This window comes from Alligator mississippiensis, chromosome 1, assembly GCF_030867095.1.
Source record: "Alligator mississippiensis isolate rAllMis1 chromosome 1, rAllMis1, whole genome shotgun sequence".
In the NCBI taxonomy this organism is placed as follows: Eukaryota; Metazoa; Chordata; order Crocodylia; family Alligatoridae; genus Alligator; species Alligator mississippiensis.
The window spans coordinates 51,651,755-51,665,878 of record NC_081824.1 but is presented as its reverse complement, the minus strand read 5'-3'; the positions used below and the strand labels follow the sequence as shown (position 1 = coordinate 51,665,878).

Genomic DNA, 14,124 nt, shown 5'->3' with positions numbered 1-14,124 from the left:
AGAAGTCTTGCTCCACATTATGTCAAACCAGAAAGAATAATAGTTACTCTATTACATGGAAACAAAAGCACATGATTAAATATTGGTAATTATCTTGAAATGTCCTTATATTTGGACCTGGATATCACATGTTTTGTTTATATTCTACAACACCAAGAAAGCTGCACATAACATAGAAGTTAAATAATTGCAATATTAGGCCACAACCCAAAGGGGAGGGGAGTCCAGGACAAGTGGTTGCTCCTCAAGGGAGCAACCCTGGATGAGTATGCGAAGTCTATCCCGTCTCAGAGGAAAGGCAGCAAAAAAGCACAGCAGCCCCCCTGGCTCTCCAGGGAACTGGAGGACCTCCTGCGTCTTAAAAGAAAGACCTACAAAGGATGGAGGACTGGATCAACCACCAAGGAGGAATACTCTGCACTGGTCCGGACCTGCAGAGAGCAAACCAGGAAAGCCAATGCTGAGACTGAACTCCAACTAGCTATGAGTATCAAGGACAATAAAAAGTCCTTTTTTAGATGTGTGGGGAGCCAGCGGAAAATCAAGGGCAATAACGGACCCCTGCTAAGCCAGATGGGACAACCGACGCCCAGGAAAAAGCCAACTTGCTAAATGGGTACTTTGCATCACTTTTTCACCGGTCCCATGGGACGCCCCCGCCCACTACGGGACAGGGAGGTCCGGGTGAGGGAGATTCCTTACCCTCCATCAATGCTGACCTTGTGAAGGAACACCTTGAGAGGCTGGATACCTTCAAGTCAGCCAGCCCTGACAGCTTACATCCGAAGGTACTCAAGGAGCTGGCAAGCATCATAGCCCAGCCCCTGGCACGGATCCTTGAGAACTTCTGGTGCTCTGAAGTGCCCGAAGATTGGAAGAAGGCCAATGTGGTGCCTAGCTTCAAGAAAGGGAGCAAAGTGGATCCAGCAAACTACAGGCCCATCAGCCTGACCTCTATCCTGGGGAAGGTCTGGGAAAAGATTATGAAAGAGGCCATCCTTAGCAGACTGGCTGACTGCAACATCCTGAGGGATAGCCAGCACAGGTTTGTTGTGGGTAGGTTTTGCTTGACCAATCTTATTTCCTTTAATGACCAGGTGACCTATCAGGTGGACAAGGAAGAAGAGATTGATGTCATATAGCTTGACTTTAAAAAAGTCTTCAATCTGATATCCCTTGATCACCTCTTGGCAAAACTGGCGAACTGTGGCCTTGGCCTCACCATGATCTGCTGGCTGGAGAATTGGCTACGCAGTAGAACCCAGAGGGTGGTGGTTGATGGAAGTCAATTGTCACGGTGCACTGTGACCAGTGGGGTCCCTCAAGGCTCTGTCCTAGGGCCTATACTATTTAACATCTTCATTAATGATGTAGACATTGGTGTCAGAAATGGACTGGCCAAGTTCACTGATGACACCAAACTCTGGGGTAAAGCATCCACACCTGAGGACAGAAGGGTGATCCAGGCAGACCTTGACAGGCTCAGGAAATGGGCGGATGAGAACCTGATAGTATTTAACACCAAAAAATGCAAGGTTCTCCACCTTGGGAAGAAGTACCTGCAGCATGCTTATAGGCTTGGCAGTGCTATGCTGGTTAGCACTATGGACAAAAGGGACTTGGAGGTCATGATTGACCACAAGATGAACATGAGCCTTCAATGTGATGCTGCAGCTAGTAAAACGAGCAAAACACTGGCTTGCATCCATAGATGCTTCTCAAGCAAATCCCAGGACGCCATTCTCCCACTGTACTCAGCCTTGGTGAGGCCACAGCTGGAGTACTGCGTCTAGTTAACGGCTCCACAATTCAAAAAGGATATGAAGAAGCTTGAGAGACTCCAGAGGAGAACCACACGCATGATCAGAGGTCAGGAAAACAGACCTTATGATGAGAGGCTGAGAGCTATGGGACTCTTCAGCCTTGAAAAGCGCAGGCTTAAGGGTGATCTGGTGGCCGTCTATAAGTTTATCAGGGGTGCTCACCAGGATCTGGGGGAACATTTGTTCACCACAGCGCCCAAAGGGATGACAAGGTTAAATGGTCACAAACTCCTCCATGACGGTTTCAGGCTGGACACAAGGAAGAACTTCTTCACTGTCCGAGCCCCCAAGGTTTGGAATAGACTGCCGCCAGAGGTGGTTCAAGCACCTACTTCGAACATCTTCAAGAGACATTTGGATGTTTATCTTGTTGGGATCCTGTGATCCCTGCTGAATTCCTGCCCCTGGGGCAGGGGGCTGGACTTGATGATCTTTCAAGGTCTCTTCCAGCCCTAGTGTATATGAATCTATGAATCTATATTTATTTTTCATTAAAATATATTTTAAATTTTGAATTAAGTTTTAAAATAGAGACAGTCTTTTGAAATCACCACGGTAAACTTGGTTCAATCATTTAAAAATGAAAAAGAAGGGAGTTAGCTTCTTTTAAAATAATTAATCCCTTTACTCTACGTGGCTTACTCAATATTGGCTAATTCCCGTCCCCCAGTCCCAAGGGAAAGCGTGAAAGCAGTCCCCCACTACCACAAGTTATGCAGTCGAGTTTCCCATGTTTGGGGAAATCACAGGGGTCAGCACACGCAGAGTGCAAGGGGCAATCTTCATCCTGTGAAAACCACTATCTATACCAAGGGCAGGCAAAATATGCCCTGTGGGCTGAATCCGGCACATCAGGCTATTCTATCCAGCCCCTGGGGCCCCTAAAAAAATTTAGAAAATTAATATTTATCTTCCCCTGGCTACCTGTCAAAGATGACAGGAGTCAGAGGCAGTAGGACCCAGGGGGAGTCAGCGGCAGAACTAAACAACCAGAGCAGCAAATCCAGCCCAGCCCTGCCCTGCCCACCCACTCCAGTCCCCCCACCTCGAACCCCAGCCATAAGCTTCTGCCCAGCAGGGGCTGCTGGAGGCTTCTGGCCTGGGGCTGGTTCCTGCCTCCCTGAGCTGAGGGAAATACACATAAGGGGGGCGGCTGGAAGGGAGGCAGGGGAGGACTGCGGGCGATTGCCCCAGTCTTCAGGGCCAGTCAGGCTGGGTCTTACAGTCCCAGCACTGCAGCCAGGAACCACATGGTGTGGGTGGATGGTGGGGGAACAGGGAAATGGCTGTAGCAGGGGAGGGGAAGGGGCAGTGAGCAGGCACGCAGGCCCTGCATCGGTGCACTGGGGGCAGTGCCAGCAGGGCCAAGGGTGAGGCAGCAGGAGTGTGGGCCCAGGCTGCCAGGGGCTCTATGGAGCCAGGCTGGCTCCCTCCACTTCCTGCTTGAGCAGCACAGCCTAGCTCCATAAAGCCCCTGGCAGCCCGGCCCCATGCTCCTGCTGTCTCACTCTGGGCCACGCTGGCCCCAGTGCACCAACGTAATTTAAATAATCATTTAAATACCAAAGGCATATCTAACTCATGAAGGACACTACCAGGGACACCCATCCTGAAAACATGAAACACCTTAGCACCATCAACATATTCCTTAGTACCATCCTATGTAGTGCAGACAAGCCCAAAGTTTCATTTTAAAAATCTATAAAGGTAACTAAAGGAGGACCCTTCCCCTCACTTCTCCTATCTTTCTCTACTTCTGACATTGTTTATAATCTTACTCTGCACTATTACATACAAGTGATCTTTCCATCACTTTCTGGGCTGGTAACAATATTCAGCTATTTTCATATGGAATATTAAATATATAGAATATGGAAGCCACTGATGATATACAAAATTTTTTCTGTATTTATTTTTAAATGTCTCAGAATTGCAGAGAGGCAAGGATTTCTTAGGACTAACAGTATAGTTGGGATAAAGTTAGACAAGCATTTGAAGGCAAGACATTCTTCTTCAGGTCTGGAATGTACTAAAGTAACAAGCATAGGAACATTTGATTGTATTGCAGCTGCTGGGACAATATGAACTGTGCTCTATCAAAATATGTTATCAATAATTGTGAAATAAAGGCTCAGTTTTAAAGAGCAAAATCTTTTTCCCATGACTCTCTCATTAGAATTAAGCCAGTTGTCAAAAAAGCTGTTTTACATTCAACATTGAAATAACACCAATGTTTCAAATGACAAAAATGACTTTTAACTACATTTTTGTATAAATGAGGATCACAATTACAGATTCTTAACTGTGAGATTCTACAGGGTGTTCTGTCTCATGTTAAAACTAAATTTATCTTTTGTTGTTTCTTATATGTACAAGCTGGACTAACATACATTATCACCATAGCATTGGCTTCATATACACCAATATACTGAACATGAAGCTAGCCTTATCAGCAAAAAGCAAATGTGCTATCCAACGGTAGATATATTTAAAAAAATCATAACCTTATCAAGCAAGGAGCTTAGCTTCTTACTGAGCTCTAACCATGCTGAAGTAGAGAATATTAAACATTTCCAGGTTAAGATATTTCCAGTTCAGAGGTCTGGATGATGTGAAGAACTGACAGAGTAAACCTCAAAGAGAACACATACAGACACCCCAAAAGTGATTTTTGATAATAAGAATGTGGCGTGAAGAAAACTTTGCATGCAAAAGCCAAGACAGGCACCATGATATCAAGAATATGTGACATTTAAAATGGACAGGAAGAGAGAAGTGTTAAAGGGAAGATAATAAAGAAACAGAATAAGATAGTAACCTGGGACAGATTTTGTAAGGAAAAAAGAAATCACACAACAATTTCAAATTTGAAGACACCTTACACCTACAAATGAACAACACTATCATGGGCAAATGCACTGTCCCCCCCCTAATACACCAATGTATTTACAAAATCCTAGGGTACCTATACACATGCAACAAGGCTGCTCCAATCTGCTGTAATTACAGTGTGTTGGACCAGACTGACTTGAATCTGCTTGAGCATGTTAATTACTGCACTCCAGCAGACTCCAGCATCACATGCATCAGCACCCCTGCGCTGAAAAATGGTGGTGGGGGCACTTTAACTGAAGCTCGTTTGACAAGTTTTAGTAAAAGCACCCCCACCACCATTTTTCAGCACAGGGCTGCCGATACACAGGACGATCCAGATGCTTTAGAGTGACTTTCGGAGCTGCTCTAATTAAAATGCGCCTCCGCCCCACTCTCAGAACACATGGGTAAATGCCGTAAAAGTCCACTTCCTCCACAGTTGCCTTTTTATTCTACCAATATATCTGAGATACCTTATCCACTGTGTGTCCATATGATGGAAATGTCATTGATGTATCTAGACAAATTCCACCAGGACTTTAACAACTTACATTCCTCAAACTACCTCTTGAATACCCAGCACATTCATTTCCTTAACACCACTGTGAAACTTTCCAGTAGCCACAATACAACCACACTGTATGAGAAACTAATCGAGCATTACAACTACTTCCTCCACATTACTGGCTTTCATTCTAAGTACATTACCCGATCCAAAATCCACAGCCAAACTCCATGTTAGATCTTCTCTGATCCCACTGATTAAGATGTACACCTCAGGGCTCTACAACAGGGTTTCCTACACTTACAATAAAATTCCAAAACTGTAGCCACTCATGTCAGTAGAGGGGAACTTAGACCCCACATTCCAACCTGACACAATACCAGCCCTGTGACAAAAGTAACAGAATCCCTCTAGTCACTATTTACAGCCCCCAGCTCAAACACCTTGAATGCATAAATGATGATCCCCCTGGAAAATAAAGACCACCTCAAGCTAGCTTTTGGGGACCGGCCTATTCTGGCTAACAGGCAGCTCCCTCAACCTCCTTCTCTCTCAAATAACAGACTATGCAATTTAAAATACTCATCAACCAGGCCTGGCTACAGATGCCAATTCCAGCCATACCTCCTGAACAGCATAGACCACATCATCACTAGACTGAGCAACACAAATTACTACATTCAGGATTCATTCACCTACTCCTCCACTAACATCATATGCCATCACTTGCATATACAAGGCCCTACTGCTGTCTACACTGGATGGACAAGGTAATCCATATGTAAAAGAATGAATGGACATGAATTTGACTTCAATTCCTGATGCACAAAACTCCAGCTGGATCTCTGGCATATTGTAGGACAAAAAAGTATGTGTATAAATGCCCAATGAAATAAAACTGTAGAGTGAAAATTAAAATTGCCTTGCTCATGCACGTGTAACCAGGGCTCCCAAGATATGCTGACAAAACGTTGTGATTTTTTTTGGCACATGTATAAAGCAAGGCCAGGCAAAATATGGCCCGCGGGCCGCATCCGGGCCACCAAGCCATTCTATCTGGCCTGCGGGGTCCCCCAAAAATTTAGAAAAGCAATATTTATCTGCCCCTGGCTGCCTGTCAAAGATGACAGGAGCAAGAGGTAGTAGGACTCAGGGGGAGCCAGACGCAGAACTAAACAGCCAGAGCAGCAAGTCTGGCCCACCTCCACTCCCCCTTCCAGGCCCCCCACCCTGAGCCCTAGCTGGAAGCCTCTGCCTAGCAGGGGCTGCTAGTGGTAGCAGGAGTGTGGGCCCAGGATGCCAGGGGCTCTATGGAGCCAGGCTGGCTCCCTCCTCTCCCTGCTTCAGCAGCGCAGCCCAGCTGCATAGAGCCACTGGCAGCCTGGCCCCACGCTCCTGCTGTCCTGCTCTGGGCCACGCTGGGGCTGGCCCCAGTGCACTGGCACAGGCCCCACACTCCCACTTGTCTGTTGATGTGCTCTTTGCCCCCACTCACTGCCTCCCCCACCCATCTGCCACAGCCATTTCCCCGCGCCTGCCTGCTAGCCGACCAGTCAACCAGCTGTACTGCTAGGACCACAGAAGCAGCTGGGACGTGGTGCCAGAGCGGGGGGAGAGTGGGGGAAGCAGTGGCAGACCGGGGGCAGCAGTAGCAAACAGGCGGCAAGTGGCAGTGAGCAGGAGCATAGGGACCACACCAGTGCCCCAGGGCCAGGAGTGGCAGGAGCACAGAGCCCAGGCTTTGCAGGAGTGCTGGCAGGGGCTGTGCCTGCTGTGTGTGTGTGGGGGGGGGGGGGATGGGGGAGCAGGCTGTGGGTAAACCCTCCCTCTCCATGCAAGCCACAACACTCCCCAGACACCCCCCACACACACACAACCCCCCACAAAGCCCATACCCACCCACACCCCATATCTCCATACCTATCCACTCCCCAACAAATCACACACACCCACCTCCACATACCTATACCCACGCTCCCATAATATACAAGAGTAAAACTTCATTTTCAACTATTATACTATCACCTCTATGTGCACTACACAAACGCATGTAAATCAGGACAACATTTTTTAAATTAATGAATGATGTAGTACATGTTTGATTTTTAGAATCTAATTTGGTATATTTCTGGTTCTGAGATGGCAAAGCCCCTTGCTGAAAGAAGTAATTCTGTGGGGCAAGAAGAGGGACTTCTGGAGGCAACGGTCAGGGACAAACAAGAACTGCATTCCAGAATGAATGCACACCGAAAATTTATCGAAGACAAAAATTCCCAATTACCTTTTGGTGTACACTTCTCACAAGACAACCACTCTCTCTTCAATCTCTCAGTTCTAATCCTCAAAGGAAATTTACAAAACACCTTTCATAGATGAGCCTACACATTAACTTCATAAATCTACTGGATACAAAAAATCATGGACTAAATATAGACATTGGATTTGCAGCACATTTTAACCTGCCTGCCATGCGATAACTCCAGGTAACCTCTCTACATTTTACTAGCTACATTCTATCACCAGGTCAACGTTCTCACACCTATTGTCTCCCATGGCCTCTGATCCTCGCCTAAAAACATTTGCATTTTCACAGACCTGTATTTTGCATATTGGCTTCCACTCCATCCAGGAGAACACAAAGCAACAGCAGACTCTCCTTATACCTAAAGAAGTGTGTTTCTGCCTGGACACTTGCAAAGAACAATTTTTTCCAACTATTTAGTTGCTGTAATAAAAGATATCACATTTAGCCACAGAAGAAAGGGGGAGGGGTTGCGCTTTATGTCAATGAGCAATATACATCGACCCTTATCAAGACGGAATCAAAGGAGGAGAAAGTAGAAGGATTGTGGGTTAGGTTACATGAGGGTCAAGGAGAAAGGGATTTGGTGGCAGGGGTCTGCTACAGACACCCACACCAAGGGAAAGAGCTAGATCTGGGGCTCCTGAGGCAGCTCTCGGAGACTATAAAAACTAAGGAGGCGGTAGTCATGGGGGACCTAAACTACCCAATCATCTGCTGGGAGACACAGACAGCAAAGTCCCACTGTTCACTCAGGTTCCTATCCGGTGTACAGGACCTCCATCTGACGCAGGATGTACATGGTCCCACTAGGGGGAAAGCCTTACTGGACCTGGTATTGGCAATGGGGGATGACATGGTAGGGGACCTACAGATCGGTGGTCACCTGGGGGACAGTGATCACCAAATAATAGAATTCATCATCAGACGTCGAGTGGGTAAGGTAACTAGTAGGGTGAAAGTGCTAGACTTTAGGAAAGCTGATTTCAATGAACTCAGGCAATTAGTCAAGGACGCACTGCAGAGTAGGAGTTTTGAAGAGATGGGAGCCCAGGAAGGGTGGCTGTGCTTTAATCCTTCAGGCACAGAGGAAGATGATCCTGATGGAAGGAAAAAGAGGGAAAGGGGCCAGAACGCTTCCCTGGCTGCCCAGAGAAATCCAGAGCAACCTAAGGGCTAAAAGGTGAGCATATAAGAAGTGGAAACAGGGAGAGATTACCAAAGAGGAGTATACCACCTCTACTCGCGCTTGTAGGGAGGCAGTTAGACGGGCCAAAGCTACCATGGAACTGAGGATGGCATCCCAAGTTAAGGATAACAAGAAATTGTTTTTTAGATACATAGGGAGTAAAAGGAAGGCCCAGGGAGGAATAAGGACCCCTACTAAGTGGGCAGAAGCAATTGGTGACGGACAGGGGGGACAAGGCTGAACTCCTCAATGAGTTCGTTGCCTCAGTGTTCCTAAGTGAGGGGCAAGACAAGTCACTCACCGGGATTGAAGAGAGGCAGCAGCAAGGCGCCAGACTGCCATGCGTAGACCCTGAGATGGTGCAGAGTCACTTGGAGGAACTGGATGCCTTTAAGTCGGCAGGCCCGGATGAGCTCCATCCGAGGGTACTGAAGGCACTGGCCGACGTCATTGCACAGCCACTGGCGGGAATATTTGAACGCTCGTGGCGCACGGGCCAGGTCCTGGAGGACTGCAAAAGGGCCAATGTGGTCCCCATTTTCAAGAAGGGGAGGAAGGAGGACGTGGGCAACTATACGCCAGAAAGTCTCGCCTCCATCCTTGGCAAAGTCTTTGAAAAAATTATCAAGGCTCACATTTGCGAGAGCCTGGCAGGACAAATTATGCTGAGGGGAAACCAGCACGGGTTCGTAGCAGGCAGATCATGCCTGACTAATCTAGTCTCTTTTTATGACCAGGTTACAAAACGCCTGGACACAGGAGTAGGGGTTGACGTCGTTTACTTAGACTTCAGGAAGGCCTTTGATACGGTATCCCACCCCATACTGGTGAACAAATTAAGAGGTTGCGACTTGGATGACTACGCAGTCCAGTGGGTGGCGAATTGGCTAGAGAGTCGCACCCAGAGAGTCGCAGTGGATGGGTCGGTATCAACCTGGAAGGGTGTGGGCAGTGGGGGTCCCATAGGGCTCGGTCCTTGAACCAATACTCTTCAATGTCTTCATCAGCGACTTGGACGAGGGAGTGAAGTGTACTCTGTCCAAGTTTGCAGATGACACAAAACTAAGGGGATAAGTGGACATGCCAGAGGGCAGGGAACAACTACAAGCAGACCTGGACAGGTTGGACAAATGGGCAGAAAACAACAGAATGCAATTCAACAAGGAGAAATGCAAAGTACTGCACCTAGGGAGGAAAAATGTCCACCATACCTACTGCCTAGGAAACGACCTGCTTGGTGGAAAGGAAGCGGAAAGGGATCTTGGAGTCCTAGTGGACTCCAAGATGAACATGAGTCAGTAGTGTGATGAAGCCATCAGAAAAGCTAATGGCACTTTATCGTGCATAAGCACATGCATGACGAACAGATCCAAGGAGGTGATACTTTTCCTCTATTGGGCACTGGTCAGACCGCAGTTGGAATACTGCGTGCAATTTTGGGCACCGCACTTCAAGAGGGATGTGGATAACTTGGAGAGGGTCCAGAGAAGGGCCACTCGTATGGTTAAGGGCTTGCAGGCCAAGCCCTAGGAGGAGAGACTGAGGCACCTGGACCTCTTCAGCCTCCGCAAGAGAAGGTTGAGAGGCGACCTTGTGGCTGCCTATAAGTTCATCACGGGGGCACAGAAGGGGATTGGTGAGGTTATATTCACCAAGGTGTCCCCGGGGGTTACAAGAAACAATGGCCACAAGCTAGCAGACAGCAGATTTAGACTGGACATTACGAAGAACTTCTTCACAGTTCGAGTGGCCAAGGTCTGGAATGGGCTCCCAAGGGAGGTGGTGCTCTCCCCTACCCTGGGGGTCTTCAAGAGGAGGTTAGATAGGCATCTAGCTGGGGTCATCTCGACCCAGCACTCTTTCCTGCCTATGCAGGGGGTTGGACTCGATGATCTATCGAGGTCCCTTTCGACCCTAGCATCTATGAATCTATGAACCTTCTCTGCCTATGTCCTTAGAGCACGTCTACAACACCCCTAAAATAATGCTGTGTAAACCCTTATCACCATCAGTTAATTGATCATATCCCTTTTCCCCCCAAGTTCAATAAAACAGGTCATTTTAACTTGAAAGAAACATTCCTCTAAGTAAAAACTTCATAACTAAACTTATCTAAACTTTACCTACTTTGTCATACAATATGAAAACTGCATTTTGTACTTTTCCCAGATCAAACTGTAGCACAATTTCATATCCCTACTTACACCTACAAAAACCTGTACTTGTCTTCTTATCACAGATTTGCATTGACTTTGCTCAAATGCTTTAAACTCATTTGCTTTCATATCACCTATAAGACACAGTATTTAGTAGCTTTTTTAAATCTTATTGCTGTGTTGTCTAAACAACTCTAAGTATCATTTTTACATTAAATATACCATAAACCCAGTTTTTCCCCTTTCCAATGAAACTTTTTGCACTGTTTTAAAATGTACATGAAATCTACCTTAATGTATATTTGTTAATGTAAGATGTTATAAATCACATATCATATCTATGTTTTCCAGTACCCAACCAATTTTTAACTACTGCAACATAAAGTTAAGCAAAACCACATCATGTGGAACTTTCTCACATGGTTTTCTAAATATGCACAATTCTACAGTGCACGCTATGTAGCCTTTTAATGAATGCCAAAGAAGCTGTGATAGAACCTTACCTTCTAAATGGATGATGCTTATCACCTTCAAAATTAGTACTGTCCATCTGCCCTTCTAGCTTTCCAGAGTCATGTTATAAATGTGAAATATTTTTACGGCCAACAATCTCCACTAACAGCCTTATCTCACTTTTTGAATATTAGTACCATGGTCCTTCCTATCAGTACTTAAAAATCTTAAGCTTCTCCTTGGATCTGTTTGTCATGCATCTGGTGATGCACGATAAAGTGCCATTAGTTTTTCTGATGGCTTCGTCACGCTGACGACTCACGTTCATCTTGGAGTCCGCTAGGACTCCAACATCCCTTTCCGCTTCCGTGCCACCAAGAAATTATATGATACAAAAATTATGGAACAACTTTTTAATAAGCCTATGCCATTTCAAACTGCTTATTAAAAATCTAACCTAAAAATTTGCTAATTTGATGCACAATTTTCTAGCAAAACAAATGTCTAAAGCACAACCTGATAAGTTTGGACTTAAGAATTCAGCTACTGTTCATTTTTCCTGCCACCTTAGTTTGGGCCTGCTCCTTGGTGGAGATACACGGGTAAACACATCACAGTCCAGAAGCTGAAGACCCGGACGCCACTCAGACATCACTGACCCCTCAGCGCAGAGCCAGGAAGTAAGGGAACTGAGGCAAAGGGAGGGTGGGTGAGTACAGGGGCTCTCAGAGGGTTCAGGTGTGTGTCAGTGCATGTGTGTGTGCGCATGTGCATGCATGCATGCATGCATGCATGTGAGCATGTGGGGAGTGCACCAGGCAGGACATGCTAGCTGACCAGGACCAGTGAGAGGAACACGTTCCCCCCCTCAGGTCCCTACTTAGCTGAGGCCCCCAGGGAGAGTTGGTGGCAGGGTAGGAAGGGGGAACTTACTGAGCCCCCATCAGGGAAACTGGTCCCCTCAGCATCTTGTGAGGTCTCACAAAATCCCACTAGACTCCATGGGAAATCCCCGCATTTGAAACTAGGTCCCAACTGAAAGTTACTTTCAGTCTGGGCCTGCTCCTCAGTGGAAACACATGGGTAAACACCAGTTGCGCCCCCGGGAGCTGAAGACCTGGATGCCACCCGGACATCACTGACCCCCCAGCGCAGAGCCAGAAGGTAAGGAGAAGGTGGCCAACAAGAAAGCTGGCCTGCAAAAACCCACCCAGAGCTACCGGGAAGATGGTTGTTTCAGGACCCAGGACATGCAAGGCTAGGGCTGCTCCTCCCCTAGCACTGCACAACAGGTATACTCCCCTCACCACACATGAGGAGGTTCTGATGGAGACACCAGAGGAAGAGGTGGGTGGTCAGTGAACTGCCACCCCCAAGAAAAGACACAGGGTGGTGGGGGGGAGACTCCCTCCTGCAGAGCACTGAGGTACCCATCTGCCATCTGGAACCCCAGCAGCCTGTGAGATGTGGGCCCCAGTGAGGCAGCATATCTAGAAAGGATCCCCAGGCTTGGCCAACCCTCCAACCACTACCCCATGCTCATCCATGTGGGCATGAATGACACGGCCAGGAGTTATCTGAACCAGGTCATGAGTGATTACAGGGCTCTGGGAGCTGGGCTCAAGGGGTTTGGGGCATAGGTAGTCTTGTACTCTGTGATCCCTGTTCCAGGCCACGGACATAGGAGAGAAGGATGCATAGAAGAAGTAAACCGATAACTTCAGTGGTGGCGCTACCGAGAGGGTTTCAATTTCTTCAACCACAGTGCACGCTTCAGGGAGAGAGGACTCCTGGAAAGGAACAGCATCCACCTCACACAGAGAGCTAAGTCCCTGTTCTCAGCCAGGATAGCCAATCTTCTAGATAGGGCTTTAAACTAAGATGACCAGGGAACAAGGAAACACTGACTGGAGCATGCCTGGGGACTGGCATGCAAGAAAGCTACGAAGTTGAGGACACTAGGATAACCACCCTTGCAAGAGTTGAGGGAATGGTTCTTCCTCAGTGCGACAGGACATCAAGGGTCTCAATTAGAGGACTCAGGTACATGTACACTAATGCCAGGAGCATGGGGAACAAGCAGGAGGAGCTAGCCCTCCTACTCTCCAGTGGGCATTACGATCTAGTAGAGATCACAGAGACATGGTGGGACTCCTCACATGATTGGAATATAGCCATAGATGGCTACACCCTACACAGAAGAGACCGAGTAGGGGAAAAAAGGTGGAGGTGTAGCTCTACGTGAGAAAGCATTACACTTCCTTGGAGGCCAACATCTGCTCCTCATGAAAGGGAGATATAATTATATAGATTAGAACTATACATCATCTTGATAAACCTTATACAAGCCTAGCACATGTAGCCCAAACATTCACCTCTGCTTTGATTCACCTCTTAGTTAATCCTCATATCTGTAAAGTCTACTGAGCCTCCATTCAAAATACGTGGATTCTAAAAAGCGACGCCGACTCTGGAATGTATGCAAAAAGTATTTCATACTGAAAAATCAATTTCCTTGGGGATCTAATGCATATTTTAATTAACCCAAACTGCTATCTCCTTTAAAATAAATTTCATGGCTAATGAGTCTAGATGCATTATTTTTGTCCAACACATAGAGAAGTTCAACTAAGTTTTATTTAACATTTAAAGTATATAGCTATCAAACATCCCACTTCATGTCATGATCCCGAATGACTGGGATGCCCCTGGCAGTCGATCTCAGTCTGGGGGGGGGCTACGCCTAGGGCCCCCCAGATTGAGATCGACTGTCAGAGGCTCCATGGTCAGGAGGAGCGGGACCCACATGGGGAGCGGCCAGG

The 14,124-nt window shown here is 47.0% G+C and overlaps 1 protein-coding gene and 1 pseudogene across 2 annotated transcripts in view; both read right to left on the bottom strand.

Annotated features, from left to right (window-relative positions):
- PRIM2 (DNA primase subunit 2) overlaps positions 1 to 14,124 on the bottom strand; it is a 250,604-nt gene that overhangs the window by 117,469 nt on the left and 119,011 nt on the right. The window lies entirely within an intron of this gene.
- LOC132248079 (U1 spliceosomal RNA) lies at positions 2,497 to 2,650 on the bottom strand (annotated as a pseudogene).